This window comes from Arvicanthis niloticus, chromosome 13, assembly GCF_011762505.2.
Source record: "Arvicanthis niloticus isolate mArvNil1 chromosome 13, mArvNil1.pat.X, whole genome shotgun sequence".
In the NCBI taxonomy this organism is placed as follows: Eukaryota; Metazoa; Chordata; class Mammalia; order Rodentia; family Muridae; genus Arvicanthis; species Arvicanthis niloticus.
In genome coordinates, this window is record NC_047670.1 from 37402346 (window position 1) to 37429078 (window position 26733).

Sequence of the window (26733 nt, forward strand, 5' to 3'; positions counted from 1 at the left end):
ATAATCTACGTCTTTTTATTGGGGAATTGAGTCCATTGATATTAAGAGATATTAAGGAAAAATGATTGTTGCTTCCTGTTATTTTTGTTATTAGAGGTAGAATTATGTTTGTGTAGCTATCTTCTTTTGGGGTTGTTGAAAAATTACTTTCTTGCTTTTTCAAGGTTGTAGTTTCCTTCCTTGTGTTGGAGTTTTCCATCAATTATCCTTTGAAGTGCTGGATTTATGGGAAGATATTGTGTAAATTTGGTTTTATCATGGAATATCTTGGCTTCTCCACCTATGATAATTGGCAGTTTTGCTAGGTATAGTAGTCTGGGCTGGCATTTGTGTTCTCTTAGGGTCTATGTAATATCACTCCAGGATCTTCTGGCTTTTATAGTCTCTGGTGAGAAGTCTGGTGTAATTCCTATAGGTCTGCCATTATATGTTACTTTACCTTTTTCCTTACTGCTTTTAGTATTTTTACTTTGTTTTGTGTAGTTGATGTTTAGATTATTATGTGACAGGAGGAATTTCTTTTCTGGTCTAGTCTATTTTGGGGTTCTGTAGGATTCTTGTATGTTCATGGACATCTCTTTCTTTAGGTTAGGGAAGTTTTCCTCTATAATTCTGTGAAGATGTTTACTGGCCTTTTAAGTTGGGAATCTTCACTCTCATCTATACCTATTTTCCTTAGGTTTGGTCTTCTCATTGTGTCCTGGATTTGCTGGATGTTTTGGGTTAGGATCTTTTTGCATTTTCTTTGACAGTTGTGTCAATGTTTTCCATGGTATCTTCTGCACATGAAATTCTCTTTTCTATCTCTTGTATTCTGTTGGTGATGCTTGTGTCTAAGACTCCTGATTTCTTTCCTAAGTTTTCTATCTTCAGCATAGTCTCCTTTTCAGATTTCTTTATTGTTTCTACTTTCATTTTTAGATCCTGGATGGTTTTGTTTATTTCCTTTGCCTGTTTGGTTGTGTTTTCTTGCCATTCTTTCAGGGATTTTTGTGTTTCCTCTTTAAGGGGTTCTACCTATTTACCTGTGTTCTCCTATACTTTTTAACGGGACTTATTTATGTCCCTCTTAAAGTCCTTTATCATCATCATTAAAAGTGGTTTTAATTTTGAATTTTTGCTTTTCTGGTGTGATGGGGTGTCCAGGGCTTGCTATAGTGGGAGAACTGGGTTCTGATGATACCAAGTAACTTTGGTTTCTGTTGCTTATGTTCTTGTGCTTGCCTTTCGCCATCTGGTTAACTTTAATGCTACCTGCAATCACTGTCTCTGACTGGAGCCTCTCTTTCCAGTTATCTTGTTTGTGTCAGAACTCCTCAGAGTCCAGATGCCTCTGTGATCCTGAGCTCCTGGGTAGAAGAAATGCTGGGACTCAGGCTGCCTCTGGGATCCTGAAATCCTGATGATCTGAGTGCAGTGGTTCTTCTAGGATGGTTCAGAATCTGGTGTCCTTTGCTCTGAATGTAGTGGTTCCTCTAGGATGACTCAGAATCTGGTATCTTCATGGGAGCAGACTAGCAAGGTATCTGCCCCAGCCAAAAGGACCAAGCAAGGGGGGAAAGGGGACTTCCCTCTTTATTTTTTTCAAAGAGAGGCTTTTGCTTATTGGGGAGGAATTTTGTCCATGGCTATAAGCTATTATAAACAGGCAGCTTTTGTGGAAATTTTCCAGCCTGAGTAGTCAAAGACTTTGTAAATAGGCAGCCTTGGTGGATAGTACCAACTTAAATACGGACAAGTGAATCATAGGCAGAGTCATAGTGACCTGTCCCCTGAACCTTTACCCAGCTGATACCCTGTTCTGAAAGATATCTGTACTCCCCCTGAACACCTATGCTCCTGGGTCATCCCCTTCCCCACATCCTGCATTTTTGTATTTATAACCCCTGTGTTAAAAAGTAAAAATTATGATTTGATAATTAAAAAAATAACACATAAAAAAAGCAAACAAAAAAAGAAAGAGAGAGAAAAAAACAATTCAATGGTAAAATTACTGCTCATTTGATGGGTTAAATACTCCTGGATTCTTCGTTATTCTCCGTTAGTATCTTTCTCTCATTTAATCTTTGTCCCTATTTCTTTCTTATCTTGATCCCTCCCATCCCAGTCCATATCATTCAGAACAGATTGCTTGAATATGACCCTACTGGGACCAGATCATTCCATCTGCACTGAGCATCTGCCTTGCAGGTCTGTGGCAAGGTCATTCTGTCTTCACAGAAGGGAGCATCTTTGAAAGTTGAATAACTCTTTTCCCATTCTTTTTCTCAACTTGTACCCAAAGCTCATTTCCTGTTGGCTGTTAATTTGTGGATTAAACAACCCAAGCCAGAATAATCTGCAACATGCTGAGAGTTACCTCTGCTGGGTTCTTATACATCTTATGATTGTTTAATCCTCTTAGAATTCAGACTGGGGTAGTCAGAATTCCCATAGTTGGTATACATTATATACAGACACAAACTGATTCTGAAATAGAGCTTTCCAGAGAACAGAAAACCAGTACCCTTTTACAATCACATAGAAACCTATTCCTTCATATTATTGAATCAACAGTCACTAGGCACTTCTATGAGCCTAAGCTCTGTGCCAGGACGGGAGGTGGATAAGAGTGAGCATGTTAGCCAAGGGCTGTATCATCAAAATGTATCTAGTTACTTCAAGGAGACTTACATAACTGCACACATGTTTATCACTTACTACAATGTCATTAGTTGCCATGGCATGGTAGCACCAGTTATTGATTATATTGATGTATAATATTAAGGACAGTGGCAGTGTGATTGATTTGACTACAGGGCTGGAATCCCCTCGTAGCCTTATTCACATGAACATGCTGATGTTGCAACCTGTTTCCTGGTTCTGAGAGTCTCTGCAAAGGAGGGAATTCAGATCACTAGGGATAAAGCAAAGACGGGGAGAGATTCCAACAAGAAAGAACCAAGAGAGCAATGGGATAGGGTTCTCTGATTTTAAGGTGATGTCTTTGAGTTGCTGGCTTAGCTTTGAGAGGCCAGAGAAGATGACAGGGTGGAGGCAGATATCTAGACCTATAAGATTCACATACTGATCCTAGGGAAAAAAGGGTCTAGAAGTTTGTGCAGGCCAATGCTCTTCACTAGAAAGCTAGCATTTAGCTGTGGCAGTTGGCAGTTTTCAGGTAGAGGTCTTATCAAAGCTGATGAAGGGAGACAAGCCCTTTCAGGTAGCTAAATCAGGTCCCTCAACCTAGAGAAGTGATAGATGTTGTACTATTCTCTCATGGTTGACTCTGTGAACATTAATAATGGAAAGGTCCTAGAGCAGATTTTCCATACACATTCCCAGACCTTTCCTGGTTATTCTTAAGAATAGAGCTTTCCAGCACATGGATTTACTAAGAATCAAGCCAACGTCAAGGGGTGGGAATCTGTATATTTTTAATCCATGTAGGCTAAATGCCACATAAAGGGAATGCATGGGCAAGCCTCTGTTGAGGATGTCATCAATCTGTTCATTATTTTAAATATAGTCATAGTTTCGGGAATATTCCTTAGAAAAAGCATGATTTCAATATTTTAATTTATGTAAATTTATGATTCCTGGAATCAGGTCAGAAGGCTTTGAAGATTGTGCCTCTTTGGGATATTAAATGTCTGTTCTTAATCTTTGAATGAGACTTTAGTTAAGCTGCCCACTTCTCTCAGGAGTGTGTGCAGACATGGATGTCTTTGCACATGGGTATGAGAGTGTGCAAGGGTGTGTGAAAAATGAGCTCACCCACACAGTGTTTTCAGTGTTTTTTTCCCTAAACAGCTGACAGTTTGAGCCACAATCATCTCCAATGCTATTTGCTAAAGCCTAGTGTGTGGTCTCACAATCCCATTTGGATTACACAGATATAAGATGGTGCAACTCTAGAGGTAATGTACTTTGCTCACTGCTACTGACCGCCATTTTTAATAACTTGTTTACTATTTGCCACCAAAGCTTTTGTGGGGCCTTTCTGAAAGATGTTAATTATTCCATCAACAAATATTATTTGGCACCTCCTGTAAACTAAGGTCTTGATGGTGTTCATTGGTGGCGATGAAGGCCTGATAAGGGAGCCCAGAGGCTTTGAAGTCAGTTGGAAAAACATTCAGGTTAAGACTCTACTGCTTCAATGCACTGGTAATATGGAATTGTGTTTAAGTCTCTATTATTCCACTTCTGGGTTGTCACTTTCCAGGTGATTATCAAGTGAAAAGGGATCTTGGGAATAGACAGGACCAGCACCAAGAAAATTGGTAGCTTTTCCAAGTCTCTTGTTCCACATAGGTACCTGAACTATGAGCTTAGTTCCCATAGCTCCTACAGGGTGAGTCTGGCAGCTTCTGATGCAGCCGTGTGTATGCTGTTTCCATAGTTATGTGATGACAGTGACTAATTCATCAAACATGGTTTCTACAGCATTGAGGAGTGATAGCTCTGAGTAGAAGCACTCTTCACAAAAATTGCTGTGCACTTATTATTTATTTTATAAAACCAAAAATAATTCAAGAAGTCTTAACCAGTCATTCCCTTTTATTTCTTTTTATTGCCTCTCTGTGTAGAAGAAACATGCTAAGTATCTTTTCCATAAATGATTTAAATTTTACAATAGTTGTATGGGGGCTTTACTGTTTGTATTTTACAAATGGGGAAACAGAGGTACAGATCACCAAACTGATTTGTCAAACACAGAATTAGAAAATAATAGAGCTAGGATTTGAATGAAGGGATTTTTGGGGGGGTTCAAAGGTCATAATTCAAAAATCATATCCCTATGCTTCTGTATTTTTTGGCATGTATACAGAATTGAAAGTTTTATTCATTATCTGAATTTATGGACTAATTAGATAATAGCTGACTTTAATTTACAGACAAATTCTCTCTAAAAAGACTTTATCTGTCATCATATGTGTAATATTTCTGATCATGTGCTTTTATATTTTACTAAACATGGCAGACAAAACATTTGGAATGTTGGCATAGTCTCCTAAGTTAGACAGTTTCTAAAATAAAACCGAATAGCTGCAATTGTACAGTTGCTGTCAAAAATAATAATAAATAAGGTTCTAGCTTCCCTTTGTCCTAGGAGAGGCAAAGAGTAACACACACTGCTAAGTCATATGTCAGTCTTCACAGAGACTCGTTTTTGATCAAGAGTTTGGATAAGAGTTTGGATGTGTCAAGGAAACTCAAAAATGGCCCAGCCACCCCCTCCCGGAGCACATGTTCAATGCCGAGTGAATAAGTCATATGAACTTGAATATAAAGCATGGGTTCCTTGTGTGAGAGAAAAGAATGAGTTTGTCTCTGTGGGTAAAGGCCTCCATTGTTTCTGAAGATCAATGGCATTGATTTTACTGCATGGCACATAAAAGCAGAGGCTCGGAGAAGTGGCCATGAAAGGAGAGTAGCAGCTGTCGGGATGAGCGAGCTGCTTCAAGTTGCTTTGCCCATCAGTAGAAAGCCTTTGATTTGTCTGCTCATCTCATCCCAGAGTTTGGGGCAGTTATTTATGGAGTCCTTTAGGTGATGAGTCTGGCACAGGTGCAAAAGCTTTATTTGGGGCTTCAGCATCAATTGCCAGCTTTTAGGTTGAGAAGTGGGAGTGGGATTGATGGGAGCATCAGAAAAGTGTCTCTGTGTTGGCCGTTTGTAAATACTACTAGGACATACACTATATTATCTTCATGTAACATGTGTAGTGTAGTGTAACATCACTTTCTCCTGGGTCCAGTTTCTACTGGGTCTGAGACTAGGACAGAGCTCAATTAATCTGGACAGATCTTAGCTGGTATTTTTTTTAACTGAATAATTTCTGCATAATAATCTCTGTGGGAGGCACTCAAGTCTCAGCATTCTATCACCAAGTAAATTTAGAGCCAAAGCAGAAACCTTTGGAGTATCAATTTGATCTATTTGAATATGTGCAAATGTGCACATGTATGTGACTCCAGTTATTCTAGAAAAGTCAGGATTGCTAGAATTTCTTCACAATGAAGGATCTGAATTTTTCCTTAGTGCTTTTTAATAGCATCATTGAGATATAATTTACATAACATACCATTTCCTCCTTGAAAGTACCCAATTCAATAGCTTTTGATATACTTACAGAGTTGAAAAATCAGTATAATAAGTTCTAGAACATTTTCATCAACTCAAAAAGAAAAAAAATATTCTGTACCCTTTAGCTGTGACTCCCCAAGCCGCCTTTGTTCAGTTTTTGAGGCAAGATTTCTGATAATGTTCAAAAGACATTTCTATTTCTGTACATCCCCAGAGTTTTAGAAATAACTGCATTATAACACTTCTTGCACTGCAGGGCTAGCGTTTGTTTTTCTTTTTGTCTTTTCTGAATTTCTGACTTCTAGGAGGACAAATGCTTCAGTTTATTGAACTTTATGTCTGCTGTCAGTTCACTTTCTTGTACATCTTGGGGTTCAAACAAAGGAGCTAAGACAGAAGGAAAGACGAAGGAGTTGGGGAAGATGGTGTGGGAGAAGGAAGGAGTGAGAGATGAAGGGAGAGTAAACACATACACTTTAACTGTCAAATGTGGTGCAGAGAATACATCTGGCAGACATTTTCTGACAAATATCTTTAAAAAAAAGGATAGTATTTTCAATGAAAAGGAAAATCTTGAAATTTGAGTGATTTTTTTTTTTTGAGTTTGCATCATTCTGGAAGCTACAAGATATTTACTTCACAGTGTCCACAAGATTTTACACCTAAATCGTCTTTGGCTACTATCATGGAGAGATCCACAATAAGAGTAATTCATACACAGGCGAAGCTTGTTCTTCTGTAATCTACCAGATGGAGATGACTCAGGAATGAGAGGTCTGCCTGGCCCAGCCAGACATTTCCAACTTGTGCTTCATTATTTCCCAAGGTTTTGCCTTTAAATGAGTAGCTTAGAATGACTGTCCTTTGGTGTTTTCACATCTCAGTCAATTTAAGAAAGTGAACCTATGTCATAAGGTGGATGATCTGTGTGTTTCATGCATTGTTTCTTATTTCTGTATGTATCTCATTGATTGAACATGTAACTCTATCTAGCAGTGCAGGGACTGGGAGATAGACTCTTCTGTTTGCTCTTGTATCTGACTACACTTCACGCTTAGATTCTCCTTCTGAAGGAGGAGGAGGAGAGGAATGTCAGAGAATAGCTGTGTTCCTCACCTTTCTTTTTGCAATCCATACTATGACACACTGCTAATTTTCCTCATTTTTAATTTTGTGTATTAGTAAGCATTGGGCCTGAAAAAATGTGACTTTTAGGTATATCTTGTTATGTTTTATACGTTTGGCATTTAAATGAACTTGGAATGTTTTATTTTCTACTTTTGTAATTGCAAATGTATTTCTAGTACATTAGAGAATAAGCCGGCTTTCCTGAACCAGCCAGGAAAATGTTTGCCCATTTACAGTATTATTTCTATTGGAAAATGATTCTGGCTACTTAAAATACTACAAAGAAATGTACCTTTGAAAGGTCCATCTGACAGTTAAATAGTGATAAATTCACTGATTGATTCACAAGCAAACTGGCAGATGAGAGAGTCACTAGAAGGTTCTTTGTGCAGCTCCTATACAACACGACAACACTGCTAATTTCAGTCAAGATAAGTCCAGCTAGAATGTCTTCCATTTTCATTTGTTTGTTAGGCCAGAGTTGTGGGATTTTCTTTGGACTTTAAATATTCAGCTTTTTATTGGAATTTGTTCAGTTGGGAATTGGTAAGCACAGCACAGATAGTACATGGGAAGTATATTTTAAAATGCATGGGTAAAGGTCTAGCTTAATGCTTCAGAAAACATAGGTTTAATTGTAGCCAATATAACTTTGGCTATTTTATGATTCAGAATTTGTCATGCTTAGAATGTAAAGTTTTTAAATAGTATAATATATTCATGTGCCATAACATAAACATAGCTGTTTATGTTAAAGTCCAAATGCAAGAACACATCCCCTCTCCCCCAATGTCGTAAGCACGTGCTCAGGCAGAGGGTGTAACAATTTGGCACTGATTATAGCTCAGTTAAACAAGACTTTGTCTTTCATGCAGTTGACAAATATTCATTATATGCCTATGAATAAGGCACCTGGATAATGGACTGAGCTCCAGGAAACAGATGTTGAACAACAACAACAAAAAAATCCCAAGACATACATCCTCTAGGATGCTCTCTCTCTCTCTTATGGAGTACAGATTTTAAATAGTTGCAACAAGGTAGGAGGAGAGTGATTCCTGGCTGATGAGCATGTAGCTGGAACAGTTGGCATGGATCCATGCCTAAGTGAAAGGGTCCCAGCTCCACCCTCCCCTACCTCAGTGCTCAGAGTCAATAGTGGGAAACGGAAGAGGAGCAGACATCTAGTGAAAGAGGCTACAACATGCAGCCCTTGTGAGCCCCTCTCAGAGGAAGCAGGGTGTGAGGAGAAGGAAAACAAAATGAACTTGATTCTTGAAGCCCCACCCATTGGGAAGTATCTATTACAGCACTTGTCACAAAAATAAAAACAAAAATCCAATGCATGTTAGCATTTAGGACAATGTTGGCGACAGGAAAAGTGTTTTGTTTATTTAAAGGCCAGCGGTGTCACACAAAACTTTCTAGGTCATGCTAAGGTTTCTGAAGGCTGTTTGGAGGCAGCTTAGCTAGACAGAGGTTAAGATTTATTTTAAGCTTATACAGCCGGCAGAGCACTGGTGAACAGTCTGCATCAGAAAAAGCACAAAAACAAAATTAGTGTTGGAACCCACGGAGGCACTCTGGTAGCAGCTGCGGACAAATCTCTGTTTTCAAAGATAGAAGATGAAGTGTGTGTGTGTGTGTGTGTGTGTGTGTGTGTGTGTGTGTGTGTGTGGTGAACTTATAGACTTCAGTGTGTAGGAGTCTCAGAAATGTCTTCTACTACGAAAAGAACATTTTCACTTTAGAAAGAAATTGACTTAGGGTTTTGGTATAGGAATGTTCTAACTGGTTTAGAATTAGATAAGTATTCTAGATTAAATCCTAGGACAGATAACTAGACTAGATTCTGCTCTTTGAATGCACTAAAAGCATTAGAGCACTGGAGTAAATTTTCTTGAAGTAATAGAAATGGATAAGATTTCATTTATTCGTGAATAATCATTAGTTAATTCACTTCTTCAAAGATATTTCTTCAAGAAATCTTAAGTGGGAAGAGGGGAAAGAGAACAGCATAGGTTACATGAGGCAGAAAAGGAGGAGAGTATTAGAGAGGAGAAAGAAAACCAGTAAGAGAGGGACAAGAAGCTGGGAGAAGGCAGTGGTAGAGAGAGAGTGACAGATAAGAACAATGTGTCCAAGAAAGTGTTATGATGAAATGCACTATGTGTTCAATTAAAAAAAAAAAACAAGACAGACAATTAGAATGGGAATGGGGCAATCTCTGGGACAAACTAGAAACTAAGGACAATGGAAACTTCCAGGAATCTATGAGGGTGACCCTAGCTAAGACTCCTAGCACTGGGGGCTATGGATCCTAAACTGGCCATCTGTAGTAACTAGGCAAGACTTTGAATGGAGGGATTAGGACACCACTCCAGCCATGAAAAACACTGATGTACAATTTGTTCTGCCTAAATGATGTGTAGGGGCAAAAGACAGAGCATAAATCAATAGAGTGGCCAATCAATGATTGGTCCAGCTTGAGATCCATGTCATGAGAGGGAGCCCTTCTCTGACATTGTTAATGATATTCTGCTATACTTATAGACAGGAGCTTACCATAACCATCATCAGAGAGGCTTCACCCAGCAACTGATAGAAACAGATGCAGGGACCAAAAGACAAACATTAGGTAGAGCTTGGAGAAACCTGTGGGAGAGGAGGAAGGATTGTAGGAGCTAGGAGGTCAAGGACACCATCCGAAAATCTACAGAACCAACTAACCTGAGTACTTAGGTGCTCACAGATACTGACGAATGGGCCAGGAAGCCTTCATGAGACTTACCTCCACCCTCTGCACATATTTTACACTTGTATAGTCTAATATTTAAGTGGATCTCCTAAGAGCAGGAGCACCGGTATTGCTGACTCTGTTGCCTGCCTTTGAGACCCTTTCCTCCTATTGGACTGCTTCATCTAGCCTCAGTGAGAGAGGATGCACTTAGTCTTACTGAAACTTGATATGCCAGGGCTGGTTGATATCAATGGGAAGGCTCCCTAGTTTTGAAGAGAAATAGAAGAAGAGAAGTGGATGGGGGAGAGAAGGTAGGGGTAGGATGTAAATAAATTAATTAATAAAACATACTTGGAAATACTTGAAAAGGATTTACAAGTATAAAAATGCACAAAAGTAGGTGTCGATAGACTAGCTGTTTGATTTCAGGGTTGCTGTTCAAAGTCTCAAAAGGTGTGTAATAAAATGCCCATGATGCAATATTTTTGTCTGATAATGCCATTCCTCTAGCATCCTAGTGCATGTGGGTCTTCTTCAATATACAAATAAGTGATCCATAGTTGATCCCATTTCATAATTGTTCGGGCACCAAAATAATGCTGGGGTCCACACTAGCCCCAAGTTGGGGCGGCCAAAGACATTGCAGCCCAGGCAAAATGTTGAGGCCCGGGCCAACCCATGTTTGGGCGGCCACTGTATCCCGGCCCAAGCTGTCGCTCCAGTCTGCAGGTCGGGGTTCAACAAGAGCGAGGGTGAGGGCAGACTCTGCCTAATGTCTGATGTGTCTGATTCGTTTGATCTATAGTCTGATTTTGATCTGTTCTGTCTCTGCCTTTTATATGTCTCACTTCTAAGCCAAGCCTCTAAGTTACACCTTTAATCATGCCCTTAGGTCTTGTCTCTAACTCTGATCTCTATACTTCTAAGTCATACTCTTAAGTCACACACCTTTAATCTCATGCACCTTCAATCTCAAGGTATCTAAACCAAGATTATCAGAGTGTGCTCAGCTGTTGTAGGCTATTGTAATCCAAGTCTCATGTCAGGGTATATGGCTCAAGATGGCTGCAAAGCTGATAGCCGCTTTCTGCTAAAAGTCGGCCCCCAACACATAATGAGTTTGTTAAGACGTCTATTACTTTTTATCTATTTGAAAATACATATATTTCTCGATCAAGTAGTGTGTGCTTCGCATTTGAGATGCAGTGGTTAACAACCGTGGATCTTTATTTTCATAGACCATCTGTCTGGCTGTAGATGATGGGCAATTGAAAGAAAGGCAGTTGATTTCTAGGATAAAGAAAACAGAAGGAAGCCTGTGATAAAGAGACAAAGGCTAGTAGGTTGGATTGGATGACGGGATTGTGTGAGGGTGTCCAGTGAAGGATTCCTAGGGGAGGTCACATGTAATCAATCCCATGTTTAAAAAATAAGAAGTCATCGTGAAATGAAATCAGGCAAGAATGTAGACAAGAAGCAGGGATTTCCATGTATCTTAAGCAACACGTGTGAAAAGGCCAAAAAAAAAAAAAAAAAAAAAAAAAATGGAGCATTCTCCACACTCAACTCTCCATTGAGGTAAGGCTACTTGAAACTTTCCACAGTTAAAGAAAACAGTGCAAACACAGGACTGGATGAAGGGTCTAACGGTGAATGAGACGATTTTCATTTATTTGCAACAGACCACTTCTAATTCTATACACCAGAAATTTGGAGTGAATATATTCAACAGCCCTTCTAAATTACCAACTCTCTGTGCCCTATTTTAAATCAGAAAGGAAATGACAAGGCTAATTGGAGTGTGTAGGAACTTGTGACTACTTCCTGACAGGGAGCTATGGATAGGACAGTTGGATTTGATTTCTGATCAATGTTTACTTTGCAGGATAAATCTTTTCATGATATCCTTGTAGTACTTCACAGGGTGCCTGTTCCAGGACCCTAGGGTCCAGGGTAAGTTTCCAATAGAAGACAGATTCCAGTTAGCACACGGTTGCTCCAGTATTGAAAATGTCCAAGGTAATTCCTTGTGCTTCATTGAGATGTGGAAGTATTCAACCCAAAGCCCTGTTGCGAATACAAACAGGAGGCAGAGCTTTAAATTAATCACATAAATAGTTAATCATATTAAAATTACCATCTCAGTATTTGCTGTTACAGCTATACAGAATCTAGATAGATGGATGCCTGCAGAGCTGAGACATCCTGGGGGAAACAGAAGCATGATTAAACCTGTTCCGTGCCATAGGGTCAGGGATGACAGGATGTATGGAATCTGAGGGTACACATAGGAGGGCCATTTGATTGTATGTGACCTCCTTCAGTATGCTCCCTAGGACCCTAGAGGCAAGTACAATATGGCAGAGACTGAAAGAGATTCTTAAATGATGCCTATGAGAGATCGAGGTTGGAAAGATCAGAGATAAAATTCTGGACCTAGAAAGAACAGGTATAACAATACAGGAGATTATGTCTGCAGGATGATAGCAACTTTTCTTGTGAGTTTCATGAAGTGAAGTCTGTATTTTCTGGGGAGATGAGATTTTTTTTCTTTTGGAAATGAAGACCCCCATACTCGGGAGACCCTTCCTCACGTCTCAGGAAATCACGACCACCCAAAGATCACAAGAAACCATACCTGGATGCAATCAGCAGAGGTTTATTAGGGAAGAAGCCTGGCAGCCAGCGGTCTCACCACGAACTCCTGCAGGAGTGGGGTTTGACCCCAACATCCAGTCTGTGGAGCGTTTTAAAGAGAAAAACCACAAACCAGGGGAGTGGGGCGGGGGTGAGGGGTTGCCAAGGATACATAACATAAGAATAGCTAAACATTCCAGAGAAACCCACCCTGAAAGGTTAATAGCCATGGAAATTACTCAGTACAATCATTTTTCTCAAAAATGTAGTCTTACCAAGTCCCTGTCACCTATACTGTCATTACAAAATATTTCTCACTTCCTCCAATCACAGCCCCACCTAGACGGCTTGTATTTTTTATGGTCAGGAATGCCTTCCTGCCTTGGGCCTCTTCCACCCGGAATGTGCCCCAGGGAAAGTGAAGGCCTGAAATCTTATTTTCAGTTCCTCGTTCTGGAATCTGCACGTTTCTGCTCAGGTCTAAGGCGAAAAATCTACACATATTTCATAAAATGGCCTTTATAATTTTTCACTCTACAGAATAAGGCATGGAATAAGGTACACATTCTAAAATATGTTGTCCCAGTGGGTTTTCAGTAAATAATAAGTTAGAGATCCAAACTTGTGTGGAACAAAATGGAGTAAACTGTAAATAAGATGAGAAGCAGGGCCAGTAGAAGCATCTATTATTTCTCAGGGATCTTGCTTGAGAGCCACCTGAAGTTGTGGACTTCTGGCTGACCTTCATGTTTATTCTAAACATCCAAAGGCTTCTATTGGTCTTGGAATCGGGAGACAGGTCCATGGTCATTTGTTACATCTGTACCAAGTGCGGCACAGCTTGGGTCCTAGAACCCTGATTGGGTATCTGAAGTGTGGGGAGCAGAACTCAAAATGGCGCCTGGCTGGGTGCCAGACGCCCCTGGCGTGTTGGCTCACCATTTCAGAATGACTGTGTGACAGGTTCTGATTGGAGAGGACACAGAGATTTAAGGGCGGGGAGCTAGAGCTCAGGGGTTTTTGGAGGTACTTCAAGGTTCCTGAATAAACTGTGTTGGGAAGAAGATCCCGTGTCTGTTGTCTTCTGTCTGCTGGTCTGCTGGTCGGTTCGGGAGGTGACACTGAAGCTATAAATAAAGGACAGATATACAGGCACATCTAAACAAACAAAGAAACAAGCAAAAAACGAGTCAGGTCATCAATTAGAACTCTAATGAATCCATACCAATTACGAAATAATCTGTGTGGTGAATAGAATACATATGGCCCTCGTAGATTCATGTGTTTGAATGGCCTCTAGGCAATGGAAGGAGGTGTGGCCTTGTGGCAGTAGGTGTGGCCTTGTTTGAGGATGTGTGCAATTGTGTAGGTGGGCTTTGAGTGCTCCTATGCTCAAGATTCACCCAAGGTGGTAGAGAGTCTTCTCCTGGCTGCCCTGAAGACCACAGGCTCCTTCTAGCTGTCTTCAGATCAAGATGTAGAACTCTCAGCTCCTTCTCCAGCACCATGTCTGCCTCCATGCAGTCAAGCTTTCTGCTGTGATGATAATGGACTAAACCTCTGAAACTATAAGCCAGCCCCAATTAAATGTTTTAGTTTATAAGAGTTGCCTTGGTCATGGTGTCTCTTCATAGCAAAAAAAAAACAAAAAAACAAAAAAAACAAAAACAAAAACACCTACCTAAGACAATCTGGAAGCTCAGCATGTTCAGTATGTACACCACAGTGGAGGGGTGGAGTGGTGGAGTGGTGGAGTGGTGGAGTGGTGGAGTGGTGGAGGGGTGGAGGGGTGGAGGGGTGAAGGGGTGGAGGGGTGGAGGGGTGGAGGGGTGGAGGGGTGGAGGGGTGGAGGGGTGGAGGGGTGGAGGGGTGGAGGGGTGGAGGGGTGTAACTAGTCTTGGTGGGAGGGCTCTCTAGCATGGAGTCTCAGGCTATAGACATCTGAGATGGAGAAGCTGTGGTTGCTAGCTTTTGAACACACTGACAACATTTGCACTTGGACCAGAGGAAGGGTTTGGCATCTCTCTAAGACTTGCTGGGGGGCAGGCGGGTCCTAGTCCATGGTCATGGCAACAATGCAGTTTCAATTCTCCACGTGGCTTTTTCAGGTGGAGGAAATAGCTGTTGATGGCAGTTGTCTGGGACTGTGCATTTAATAGTCATCCTGGTTTTACTGTTTTCTTCTGAAACTTGCCCTTTCTTACCTCATTAGCAACAGGTAGCCCTGTATCCAAACGCTAATTTTGTTAATTAAATATATGACTATTTAAAAAATGACTTCCTTCTCTCCTCTAATTAGATGATAGTGATTCTGCTCCCTCTGCTAATTACTGTGTGTCTTTCTTCTGAAGGCTATACGTATTTATATATACACATGCAGATATGTGTGAACATGTGTGTGTGCATACATTTGCACATGTGCATATTTGAAAATTTAATGACCTGCCTCTTGGGAGAGTGCATCATTGATAAAAATACTCTCGTCTTGGATTGGAAGGTTTCTAAGATATCAATTTCCCTAGCTTCTTCCATATTAGGCGGCTTTCATCTCAGAGGAAATAATTATACCAGGCTTGGCTCTGTTCAATGGAGCATGACTACAACCGAATGGATCTCTTACTGCACAAGAAAAAGAAAGAAAGAAAGAAAAAAAAAAGAAAATTGAAAAGGAAAAAAAATACAGCTTGATATACCAGCCTCAAAATTATCTAAATCTATTTCCAACAAAAAGCTCTGTGCCTTGGTAAAGATGATGACCTTTGAGAGAAAAATCCATTGGGGAAAAAAAAATCCATTTCCCATGCGGTAAGGTTAGGAGAATAAATTGTACTCTGAAAGGAGGGAGGGAAGCTCCTTTTGACATGTAATAAAGAAGGTAGCTTCATTTGAATTTTCCCATTAGGTCTTCTAGAGAGAACTGGGAAATATGCTGGCCTCGCTCACCATAACTCAGCCTTGGCTCTCTGTCTATGGGACGCACAGTTTTTCATGGGTTGTAGAATTAGAGCCTGGCTTATTTGAAATGTCCAGCAGGAAGTTCTTTGTTCCAGTATTTATTCTTCTATCTGCCATAGAATACTAAACAGGTTTGTTTTCTGTAGAATATTAATACTCTTGATTTACTAAGAGGCAGATCTCTCACCTTCTAGCCTCCTTGTTCTTTCCTATTTATTTTGTTTTTCTATTCCAAAAGTCCAGGGGAATATTTTCATTGTACATGCAGGAAGAACACACTTTAGTAGAAAGCTTAGTGTCAAAATTCGTTCTAATCAGCTGCCTGTGCCAGAGCAGACTGTAGGGAAGTTTGTTCCATTTTACTGTGTGTTTAACAAATGACTATTGAAAGCATTTGATGTGACTCAACAGGTCCAGTCCCCATTCTCATACAACATAGAATCAGGAGAGAGAGAGAGAGGGATACTAAAAATATACATAGGTAAACAATTGGTTATTCAACTTGTTGTGTGTTATGAATAAAGGATAATGCCCAGTAGGAAAGTATGTCAGAGGGACACAGGCATATAGGTACCCAAGCACGATAAATACTTTAGGATGTTTTTAAACATATAAAAATAATAAGAAAACTTGCCACCTCTCATTTAATGGAGGTACAAATAAGCTAATTCAAAAATAGTCCCCGAATTTAACCGAAACCAGACAATAATAATAATAAAAAAACTTCCAGTAAGACTTTAGAAAGATCTAAGGAAAACAAGGGTGCATATTAAATGTGGAAGGACTTTGTGGCCCCATGGTGTGTTTTTGGGAGGGGAAGGGGAACTTAGCAGATGTTCTGAATAAAAAACAAACAACAACAACCCCTCAACAAAACAAAACAATACCCCCAAAACAACAACAAAAGACTATATCAGTTAGTTCTCCTCTATCTTTGCTTAGTCTAGTGAGCCTGTCTTACCTCTGGGGTAGGCACATGTAATTCCTCTTTATGCCTAACTTAGACAGCCAATAAAATATTCCCAAAGCAGCTCGCATATCCCATTGTCTTTTGCCCTTATTTTATTGAGCTCATTGGGCATGTGAAGCCATTGGCTCTTTTTGATATTCCTGGGGATTCACAGAAACAAATAGGTGATGCATTTAGAGGGGATGGGAAAAGAATCCAAAGAATAAAAGAAATGAAATCTGTTACCTGAAAAGTCGTCTCATTCACCATCCAATTATAAAAGCTCAACTATCCAGCTGATAAAATGTTCATTTGTGGAAGAGTGTTTGGAAATCTGAGTTCATTGAAAGTGTATGTTGCTCTGATAACCTATATTCTTTAGCAGCGCAATTACTTTATAGCCTTACTGTCTTCAAATGCCCCTACATAACTCCCACCCTACACATAAACTATCTCAGTCTGACATTCTAGCATCCATAAAGATGTGAGTGTTGAAAGCTACATGCAGCAGGTGGGTTTGGTGCTCATCTTTATGTGAATTTCTTTGTGCTGAACATCATTCTGGTTCCTTTAAATTCTATTGCATGTGCACATAATATGCACTTACCACACCACCCTGCCCTGGTAAGGGCACTTCTTATGGGAGGAGTCTATTTCAGCCTCATTTGCCCTTGGATCACAGGGGTGACTAATAAACCATTGATGGATATATCAAGGAACTTCTGCTGGTTGACTCTTTTTAGGTTCTTCTATTACTAGGAGTCATTAGGAATCCTTTTGTGCAGAAAGAAACACACAGAGCAGTGGATCCTGTAACTGTGGGGCTGAGTACCCCTTAGTAAAAGTAGATGGTACCAGCAAAGCATAGTGGCTTAATTATGGAGTGTGCAGTAGTCTGCAAAGCAGCCAGACTCACAAGAAACTAATTTTAAATTAATAAAAATTGTATGTAGTAAGTCTGAACCATGAATTCATTTTACTTGACTAAAAGAGAATTGATCCTGAACATTTCTGGCAGATACCTTTTGATTCTTTGTGGTTTTTTTCCTATCACTTAAGCTCTGTTGCAATTTCCCAAGCTAGACAACACCTGAGAAAATACATTGTAAATGGTCCAAGATAGAAACAGAGAGATATTTGCTTCTATTTTTCCCTATGGGCTATTTGGACTCAAAATCTGAACCTAACCAGCACCTTCATCTGTAAAAATCTATACATAACCATGGTGAGCTCAGTACACTGAGGAGCATTTGCTTCAGTGTGTGCTTAAAGGTGTGACCTACTTTTCTGGAACTAAGAGAGATTTACATGCTACGTCTATTCTCTCTCTCTCTCTCTCTCTCTCTCTCTCTCTGTCTGTACATGATAAGTATACATGTGAATGCAGAAGAATGTATGTGTTTGTGTCAAGATCAAAGTGCATCTTATGGGAGTTTTGTCTTCCTTTCCTCCCTTCCTCCCTCCTCTCTCTCTCTCTCTCTCTCTCTCTCTCTCTCTCTCTCTCTCTCTCTCTGTGTGTGTGCGTGTGTGCTGTTGTGCAAGTGTGTGTGTGTTTAGAGAGAGAGAGAGAGAGAGAGAGAGAGAGAGAGAGAGAGAGAGAGAGAGATGCTCATATGCATATGTCTTTAAGGCTGGCCACTAGAGTTTGGATAAACTACTAGGGAGCTTGTCACTGGAGAAATCAGATTATCCTCTGAGGATCCATGGATTACCCATTACTTGTCCAGGCTGGGGAACTGATCTAATTTGACATGAGAGATACATGAGGACCAAAGGTAATTGTGGATGAGGAAGATGCATGAGAAAGGCTTGGAAGTCTTTCAGTCAAGGAAGGACTAGACACATTTGAAGAGTCAAAGACTGCCATGATGCAATTGGAGCTAACAGGATGTAGGAACTGTAGCAGGACAGAGCTCACCAAGCATGGCCACAGAAGTCATTTTAAATCTTGATAAACTTTACAGATATTCATGTCTACTTTAGCTTTTATTATTAAAAACCCATCAGAGATAGCATCTCCTCTACATCCACCACTACAGGGACCCGTTCTTTCCATAGTCATTTCTCCTCAATCCAGTACTCACTGCCACAATGGAATTCTCCCCAGTGAAATTGGAGTATCTAGAGACTTCATGTCTTAGAAAGAGTGAGAGTGAGAGAGGGGGGAGAGAGAGGAAGAGGGAGAGGGAGAGGAGAAGGGGAAATGGAGAGGAAGGAGACAAGATGAGAGAGAGAGAGAGAGAGAGAGAGAGAGAGAGAGAGAGAGAGAGAGAGAGAGAACTGCTCTGGGAAATTTCATGACAAATTTGGCAGTGGGCCTCTAGCTATATTCTAGCTATATAGTATTCTCATGTCAAGTGTCCGTAAACCTCAGGATGATGCCAAAGCTAGGGTGTGGGTGTGAAAGAAAAAGACACAGATCCCAAAGACTCAGCCTTGCCATCCCTTGCCAGCTCTTTGGGAGCTGAGTAGGGGCTCTCCTCACTGAAAGAAGGAGGACTTTCTCTTCTTAACTCCATTTTGGTGAATTCGGCCCAAGAATAGGAAAACGGATGGAAATAGTCAGATTGTGAGGGTTAAAATAGAGTTGGATAAAAGGGGATTTGAGTCCTTATCCTATGTGATATCTGGCAACTTTCTACCCCTCTAAAATAAGAATGCCCAGGTTAGTCTTCTAGAATTGTACCTCTAGGAAAGTGTGAAATAATGTCAAGTTCGCAGCCTGGCTCCCAAATCAGTGGTTATGAATGAGGCCTAGGTCTCAGGTCTTAGGTAGGGTTTCCATCTCTGTGAAAAGACACCATGACTAAGGCAACTCTTACAAAGAACAATATTTAATTGGGGCTGGCTTGGTTTATATTATCTTGGCTGGATGCATGGCAGTGTCCAGACAGACATGGTGCTGGAATTTCTGAGAGTTCTACATGTTGATTCAGAGGCAGCCAGGAGAAGACTCAGTCCGGCCAGATGTGAACATATATATAAAACCTCAAAGCCACCTGCACAGTGACACACCCCCTCCAACAAGGCCACACATACTCCAACAAAAACATACCTCCTAATAGTGTCACTCTCTGTAGACCTAGCATTTAAATACATGAGAAGATGGGGGCCAAACCTATTCAACCAACCATGGTCAAGTTCCCAGCTTGGCTCCTAAGTCAGTGGTTATCAATAGGGCCTATTTATTGTATCTTTCCTATGTTATATGGCCATCATTTTTCCTCCTCGAACACAGTGCATATTACAAAGAATATTTATCCAACTAAGCTGGCAGCAGAGTGGCATCCCAAGATTGCATTGCACAGCAGGAATTACACCAGAGACATCACCAGCCCAGCAAACCTCAGCAGCCTTCAGACAAGTACTCTGTCTGACACAGAGACCAAGGAAAGGCTCTGGTCCCTTGAGGTTGGAGAAGAAAGCAAGTGCAAAGAAACAAACTATTAATATTAATGTTCCAGGAAAAAGAGAGGCAAGAAAGGACATGGGCGTCCAGGAAGAATGACTCCATATGGCTTTGATGTGTTCATTTCCACAGGATCGGGAGAGTGAGGAGAATACAGAATAGCTAGCAAAAAGGAGGGAAGTGAGGAGGAGGCAGGGCATTGGCAGGTTCAGAGAAGTTACGTGAGCTACAGGGAGTAGCTCTGTCTAGACAAAAATTCAGCTGCCAATGCTGCCCTGCAACACTGGGAACAAGGCAGAGCAGGAAGAGGACGTGCCCTGTAGCTCCATTCCAACTGTGAGGGGTTATTGTGCTAGGACTAGAAGGTACAAGCTATGACTGAGCTCTCTCCCGAGGGTTTCCCTGTGAACCTCTTCAAGCAAAGAATTTTGCTCCCAGTGCAGATAGACGTAGATTATATCTGTCTGTATATCTTTCTGGCAGCCATATAAGGGCAACATCTGTCCCCATCCCCTCTCAGACACCTGCATCCTCTTTTATGAGTAATTCAATTAGTCAGTAGCTTGAAAGGAACTGAAAAGAAGTTAAGACACTGAGGATCTATTACTATTGCCTGGAATTGTAAGCGGTGGAGTGCATTTTTGTTTTCTCTACCTACCAGAGAGCAATGTGCAGAGCAAAGAGAAGGATGATAGCAAATAGAAAAAGATTGGGCCAGAAAGTGAACTAGCATTGATGTTTATATCTGTTGAAGGAGACAAATTTATCTTTATACTTTATGTAAAGCCTCCATGCAATAAAGATTTGTATAAGTACAACCTGAGAACAGACCACCTCAGAGCCTGTTACCCAGACTTCTTGATGTGCTAACTTTACAGGGGGCCCTTTGAGTCATTGTGAAATTGTCCAGGTAAAATATTGATTGAGACACCTTGCTTGGCCAGAACTCAGAAAGAGAGGCAGAACAAAAAGCTCTTACCAGGCTTCAATGCATCACCCATTTTTGCAGGAAGGGTTGCAGAGCCAGCCTCCCGTGCTTCTTGGAAAATTGGCAGGGAAGCTTTTATAGACCTAAACTGTGGAACATTTGTTACATGGCTCATGAAACAATTGGATAGTTCCCACTGCTCCTAAGATCTTATTACCAGGCAACAGAAACCCTTTATACTTTACAAAAACATGCATGGCTCTGAGGAAGAAAAAAATGACACACATTTGCCTGATTAGAGGAGATAGGGGTGACTCTGCTTAGGTCATATGCTTGTGTGATTAGGATAGACGGGTTGAAGTGCTGGGAAACAGAACTACACAGAACTAGAACTGTAAAGAGGATGCTTTCTGGGTCTGAAGATGAAGACAGTGTGATCCCTAGTAAAAGACTAGATGTGAAGGCAGAACCTGTGTCTTGGAGTCTTGATCAGAAGTCTTTGATACCTGCCCAAACATTTAGAATTGAGCATGAAAGTTGTAAGACAAAAAGCAATGGTTCTAAAATGAGGTAGTGACATTCTTTCATGCATTGGAAGTAAAACAGAATCAGCAAGTTTATTAAAAAACCAGGCTAATTATTATCCACAACAATTATTGTGTTCAGCTCAAGAACAATCCCTTGGCAAAGAGCATGGTAGAGTCAACATATGCTCTCTGAAATTTTATTTTGAATATAAAATTGCTGAAACTCAGATGTCATCTGTTCTTCCCCCAGAGTTTTAATAAAAAAAAAAAAAAAACAAAAAAAAAAAAAAACATTTCCTTACTTAATTAAACCTGGAATGACTAAATACTTCTTTTGCACAAATCCAGCTCAAGGGGTCAGATGAGGTTAGACATCATACATACCTCAAGCCTCTTCCCTCCTCAAGGCTCTGCCTTAACGAAATTCTTTCCTAAAGGGTTAAGATGAAAATGACTATCAGTGGTATTGCTTAAGGAAGGCGTTTTTGTTTTTGCTTGTTTGTTTGCGAGAGTGCATTTGTTTTCAGTTTAGCCGGCTAAAAGATTTCATACAGTGTAAAGGCAGATATTAACTGGAAGATTGATGGAAGGACTGTCAGCAAAGGGTGTAATCAGTATGATGTGGATGAGTAGGGGGGACTGTAATGACAGAGGGAACACCAGCAATCTCTACTGAGGTTAGTCTAGGAGAATAGAGGGATGTCGAAGGAGTGTATTCAGAGAAATAAAGTTACCTAAAGAAGTGCAGAGAACCATCCCAGTAGGTGGGAAGTACATGGAATCTGGAATTAGCCAAATCCAGCACCCCATTCTTTCAAAGAAGAGCACTGTGAGCTTTACAAAGATAAAGATACATGCACTTTATGAGTGTGTTGTAGAAAGTGGCTCATTTCACCAGCAGCACAGGGTCTCTGTGGGATGAATCAGTGGCAAAATGTGAAAGGACTTGAGGCAGAGTCCAATATTCATGCTTCCCTGTTGCATTTCATTTTTCAATTTTATTTTTAAGTTTCCTGGTCTGATCCCCCCCCTTTTACTTACAATACATCTACAGTTTTGAAATTGGCCAAAGGTATTTATTTTGTTGAAATCACCACTCAGCTTATGTTGAGGAATAAGAGTTCTTTATGTAACAGTTGGATGCTTCTAAAGGTTTTCCTGACATCATTTCACCCTGTGAGTTGTGATCTTTGTCTTAATTTTACAAATATGGACATTGGGGATTCTTGAAGCACAGCCACTATTCAGAAAAAAAAAAAAAAAAAAAAAAAAAAAAAAAAAAAAAAAAAAAAAAAACCACCAACTAGGTCTTTGGTTCAAAGTGCTTTGTATCAACTACACAAAGTATAGAGACATGTTGGCATTATTTGAGGACTTTCTTGGTAATGGCTGCTATATTCTGTGTAGTCATCACTGTTCTAGGTTGCTTGCTATTGCTGTGATAAACACCAGGACCAAAAGCAACTTTGGGAGGGAAAGTTTTATTTCAACCAACATTTCCAGCTAACACTTTATCACTGAAAGAAGTCAAGACAGGAATTTAAGACATGAACCTGGGTACAGAAGTGAAGCAGAGATTGGGAAAGAGAGCCTGCTTTCTCACTTGCTCTCCATGGCTTGATTTCTTCTATAACTCAGACTATGTTCCCAGAGTTGGCACTGCACAGAGTAGGTTTTATTACCCCACATAAATCTGTAATCAAGAAAATGCCCAAAGACATGGCCACAGGCAATCTGATGGGAACACTTCCTCAACGGAAGTTCCCTCTTCACAGGTGACTCTATTTTGTATCAAATTGACAGGAATTAACTAGCATAATTGACACATTGTTAACTTAATATACAAAGAAACCATTAATCAACCATAACTTTTCCTTTCTAATGTATTCCCAAGATCTCACATTCATATCACAATATAAAACACAATATAACTTTAAAATCCACAGTTTAAACTTTAAAATTGTCAACGTTTTCAAAGTTCAGGGGCTCTTTAAAATTCCAAAGACTTTGAGAGAACAAACAAAGAAACAAATGTATTTTTTTTTAATTCTCAGAGGGAAGAACCAGGGCACAGTAACAATCAGGTCAAGGCAAAACACAAACTTCAAATAGCTGAGTGTCCAGTGTCAAAGATTGACTCATGATCTCTTCTGCTCTAAAATCTGCAACAGACACAGCTTGTCTTGTGGGCTCAGGTGTATCTAGTCCATACCTGAGTCTGTTCTTAGAGGTCATTCGATAGTCCTTGGATCTTCAATATTTGGTATCTTCACTACAACATTACACCTTTAGCGACAACTTCTCCTGATCTCTCACAATACCAATGTTCAACTGTTTTCAACCAGTACCACTTGGAGCCCCTTACATATTGTTTGTCTCCTGAGCTTGAAATCTGCAACCTTATCACTCATGGATTACAATTTGTGTGTGTGTGTGTGTGTGTGTGTGTGTGTGTGTGTGTGTGTGTGTGTGAAAAAACTTCCTAGAAGATTTCACTTAAATGCTTCTCTTCTTTTATTAATCACAACAAGTTTTACCTTGAGCTAAGCAATATTAGATCAGTGGTTCTCAACCTGTGGGTCTTGACCTCTTGGTGGGGGATCAAGAGACCCTTGCACAAATGTCATCTAAGACCACTGAGAAACAGATGTTGACATTATGATTCCTAACAGTACCAAAATTACAGCTATGAAGTCGCAATGGAAATAATTTTATGGCTGATGGTCACCACAAACATGAGGAACTGTACTAAAGGGTCACAGGATTAGAAAGCTTGAGATTGTCCCAGTAAAACAAATGTCTGATTTCGAAGGCATTGGTTTCTTATTAGTCACAATTAATTCTTTAGCCCCAGAAACAAACATTCCTAATTTAAATATCTCACAAATGGGCTAGATAGAGTCTTTAAGGGCAACTCAAGCCTCATTCCAAAATTTCACAAGCCAGGCCTCCATCATCAGCAAGCTTATTTTCCAAGTTCCATGGAATAGCCCAGTCACTCAGCACTCAAGGGATTTTCCAACTCAGTGTTTCAAACTGTCAGAGCAATAGTCCATCTCTGTACCAGTCTCTTAGAATTTCCCTTTTGTTGCTGTGATAAACACCATGAACAAAAGCAACTGGGGCAGGGAATGATTATTTAGATTATAGTTTCCAGTCCATTATTGAAGAAAAACCAATGTGGGAACTCAAGGCAGGAACCTGGAGGCAGGAACTGAAGCAGGGATCATGGAGTAGAGCTGCATTCTGGCTTGTTCACTTTTTTTTTTTTCTAATACAACCCAGGGCCACCTGGCCAACAGTGATACCAACCATAATGGATTAGGCTCTCCAACATCGATCATGGAGAAAATGCTCCTGTCTAACATGTCCACACCCTAATCTGATGGAACCCTCCTTCAGTTGAAGTTCCTTCTTTCTAACTCATTCTACTTTGTGTCCACTTGATACTGATGCATGGTATTCCAGAAACAACTTTGGGTATTGTGGGGAGCCGACAGAAGGTGGCTATCATCCTTGCACCCATCTTGAGCTATATACCCTGACAAAAGACTTGTTTACAATAGCCTACAACAGCTGAGCACACTCTGATAACATCTTGTTTTAGATACCCAGGATCTTCCCTTGGATGTGTGAGACTTAAAGGTGTGAGACTTAAGGGCATGACTTAAGGGTGTGATTTGGAGACAAGATTTAAAGGCATGACTTAAAGGCGTGACTTAGAAGTGAGACATATAAAAGGTGAGAGGCAGACAGAAGACAGGCACTTGGAAAAAGACTAGTGACTGAGAAGGAGACTAGCAACTTGGTACTAGGAACTAGGGACAAGGGACTAGGATTAGGACCTGAGACCTGGGACTGGGAACTAGGGACTTGGAGAGAAGAGAGAGTGAAGAATAAACAGGATTGAATCACACTCTGTCTGGTCTCCATTTTTCACGTTAGTCCTCACTCTCTCTCTTGCTGAACCCCGACCCATGGGACTGGAGCAGCTTGGGGCAGTGCAGGCTCTAACAACTTAGCCCCCATGGCTTTTGGCAGTGCAGGTTTCAACACTGATAGAGTGGTCCCTGGCATTTTGGCCCCTAAGTGTGGGGCAGAGTGGTCAGCAACATTTTGGCACCCAAACGTGGGTTAGTGCAGTCCACGACAGGGTATCTTCTTATGCTATTTTTCCCCAAAGGTAATTGCTGATGTACCCAGGGACATAGTAGATTAAACTGAAATGAAAATGGAGCTTGAGACAGGCTGTACTGGTAGTACATCACCCCCCACCCCCTTACCAACCCTAAATTATATTAGTACGTGAATTAGCTGTTAAGAACTGTGTCTGAGAGACCTGGTGAGATAGAAAGATTAGAGTCATTCTTTCTAGTTTCTGTAAAGCATAAATATGAGATATATCTGTAATGGCAATGAAATAAATATTTTAAAGCATCTACTCCCATTTTTACACATGATTTATAATACTATTTTATGACTCTGTATGAATGTGGATAAAGTGCATAGTTCATTCTAGTGCAATATATCAAAATAACAATAATATTCTTATATGTATGATGTGTGGGTTAAAATGGGGCCAAGCAACTGGCAAAGCTCTCCAGGCCATGTGCCCTAAAAAAAAAAAAATAAAAATAAAAAATAAATAAAAAAAATCCTTCCTGGAACTAATGATGTGTATTGTGTCAAGTTTGTGGCAGGAGAATAAAAGTTAAGAGAAAAGAGAAAAATACATAGGATAACTGTGCGTTTATGAGTGCAGTGGTCCTGTCATGCCCAGAAGACATGGTTTACTCTGCAATTCTTTACTTTTGGCTCTTAGGGCTTTCTGATCCCTTTTCCTTGATGTTGTTCATCTAGTTGCTAAGTTAAGAAGCTCCTGGACACATGGGGTCAGACCTAGGAGATTGAAGCCAGAAGCTATTCATGGATTAACTCTTCTCCATGGATGGTTGCCCAACCATAGGTACCATTAGGTTATAATGATGTAACTAGCCTGAAAAAGAGTCAAACTCATTCCAAGACAGAGTTCTACACCAAAAGTCTGACAGGCTTCTAGAGAAGCATAGTGTGGTAGACATTTCTAAAAAATGTTTACATCTTTTCAAGGTCTCTTTGCTGTTGTCTGGCCATAACACCCTTCTGATGATTCTGCAGTAAAGCTCTGGCATTGGGAACTGTGTTAGCAACTCTTCTTATTGTTCAAGCAAATTTCTGCTGAGAAGCAACTTTAAAGACTGGTGTGTCTCATGGGTTAGTCTATCAGGGAGGAGAAAGCAAGATTTTGGGAATGGTTTCCATCTGTGACTGCAAAGAGTGAGGGTGCTTACTTGCATCTGGACATCAGGAAGCAGAAAGTGGTTAGGAAACAGGTTCTGGCTATAA

General features: G+C 40.4%; 1 long non-coding RNA gene across 3 annotated transcripts in view; it reads left to right on the forward strand.

Moving 5' to 3' along the window:
* The window catches only part of LOC143434089 (uncharacterized), a 96274-nt gene that overhangs the window by 64964 nt on the left and 4577 nt on the right, over nt 1-26733 (forward strand). The gene's annotated exons all lie outside the window — the stretch shown is intronic.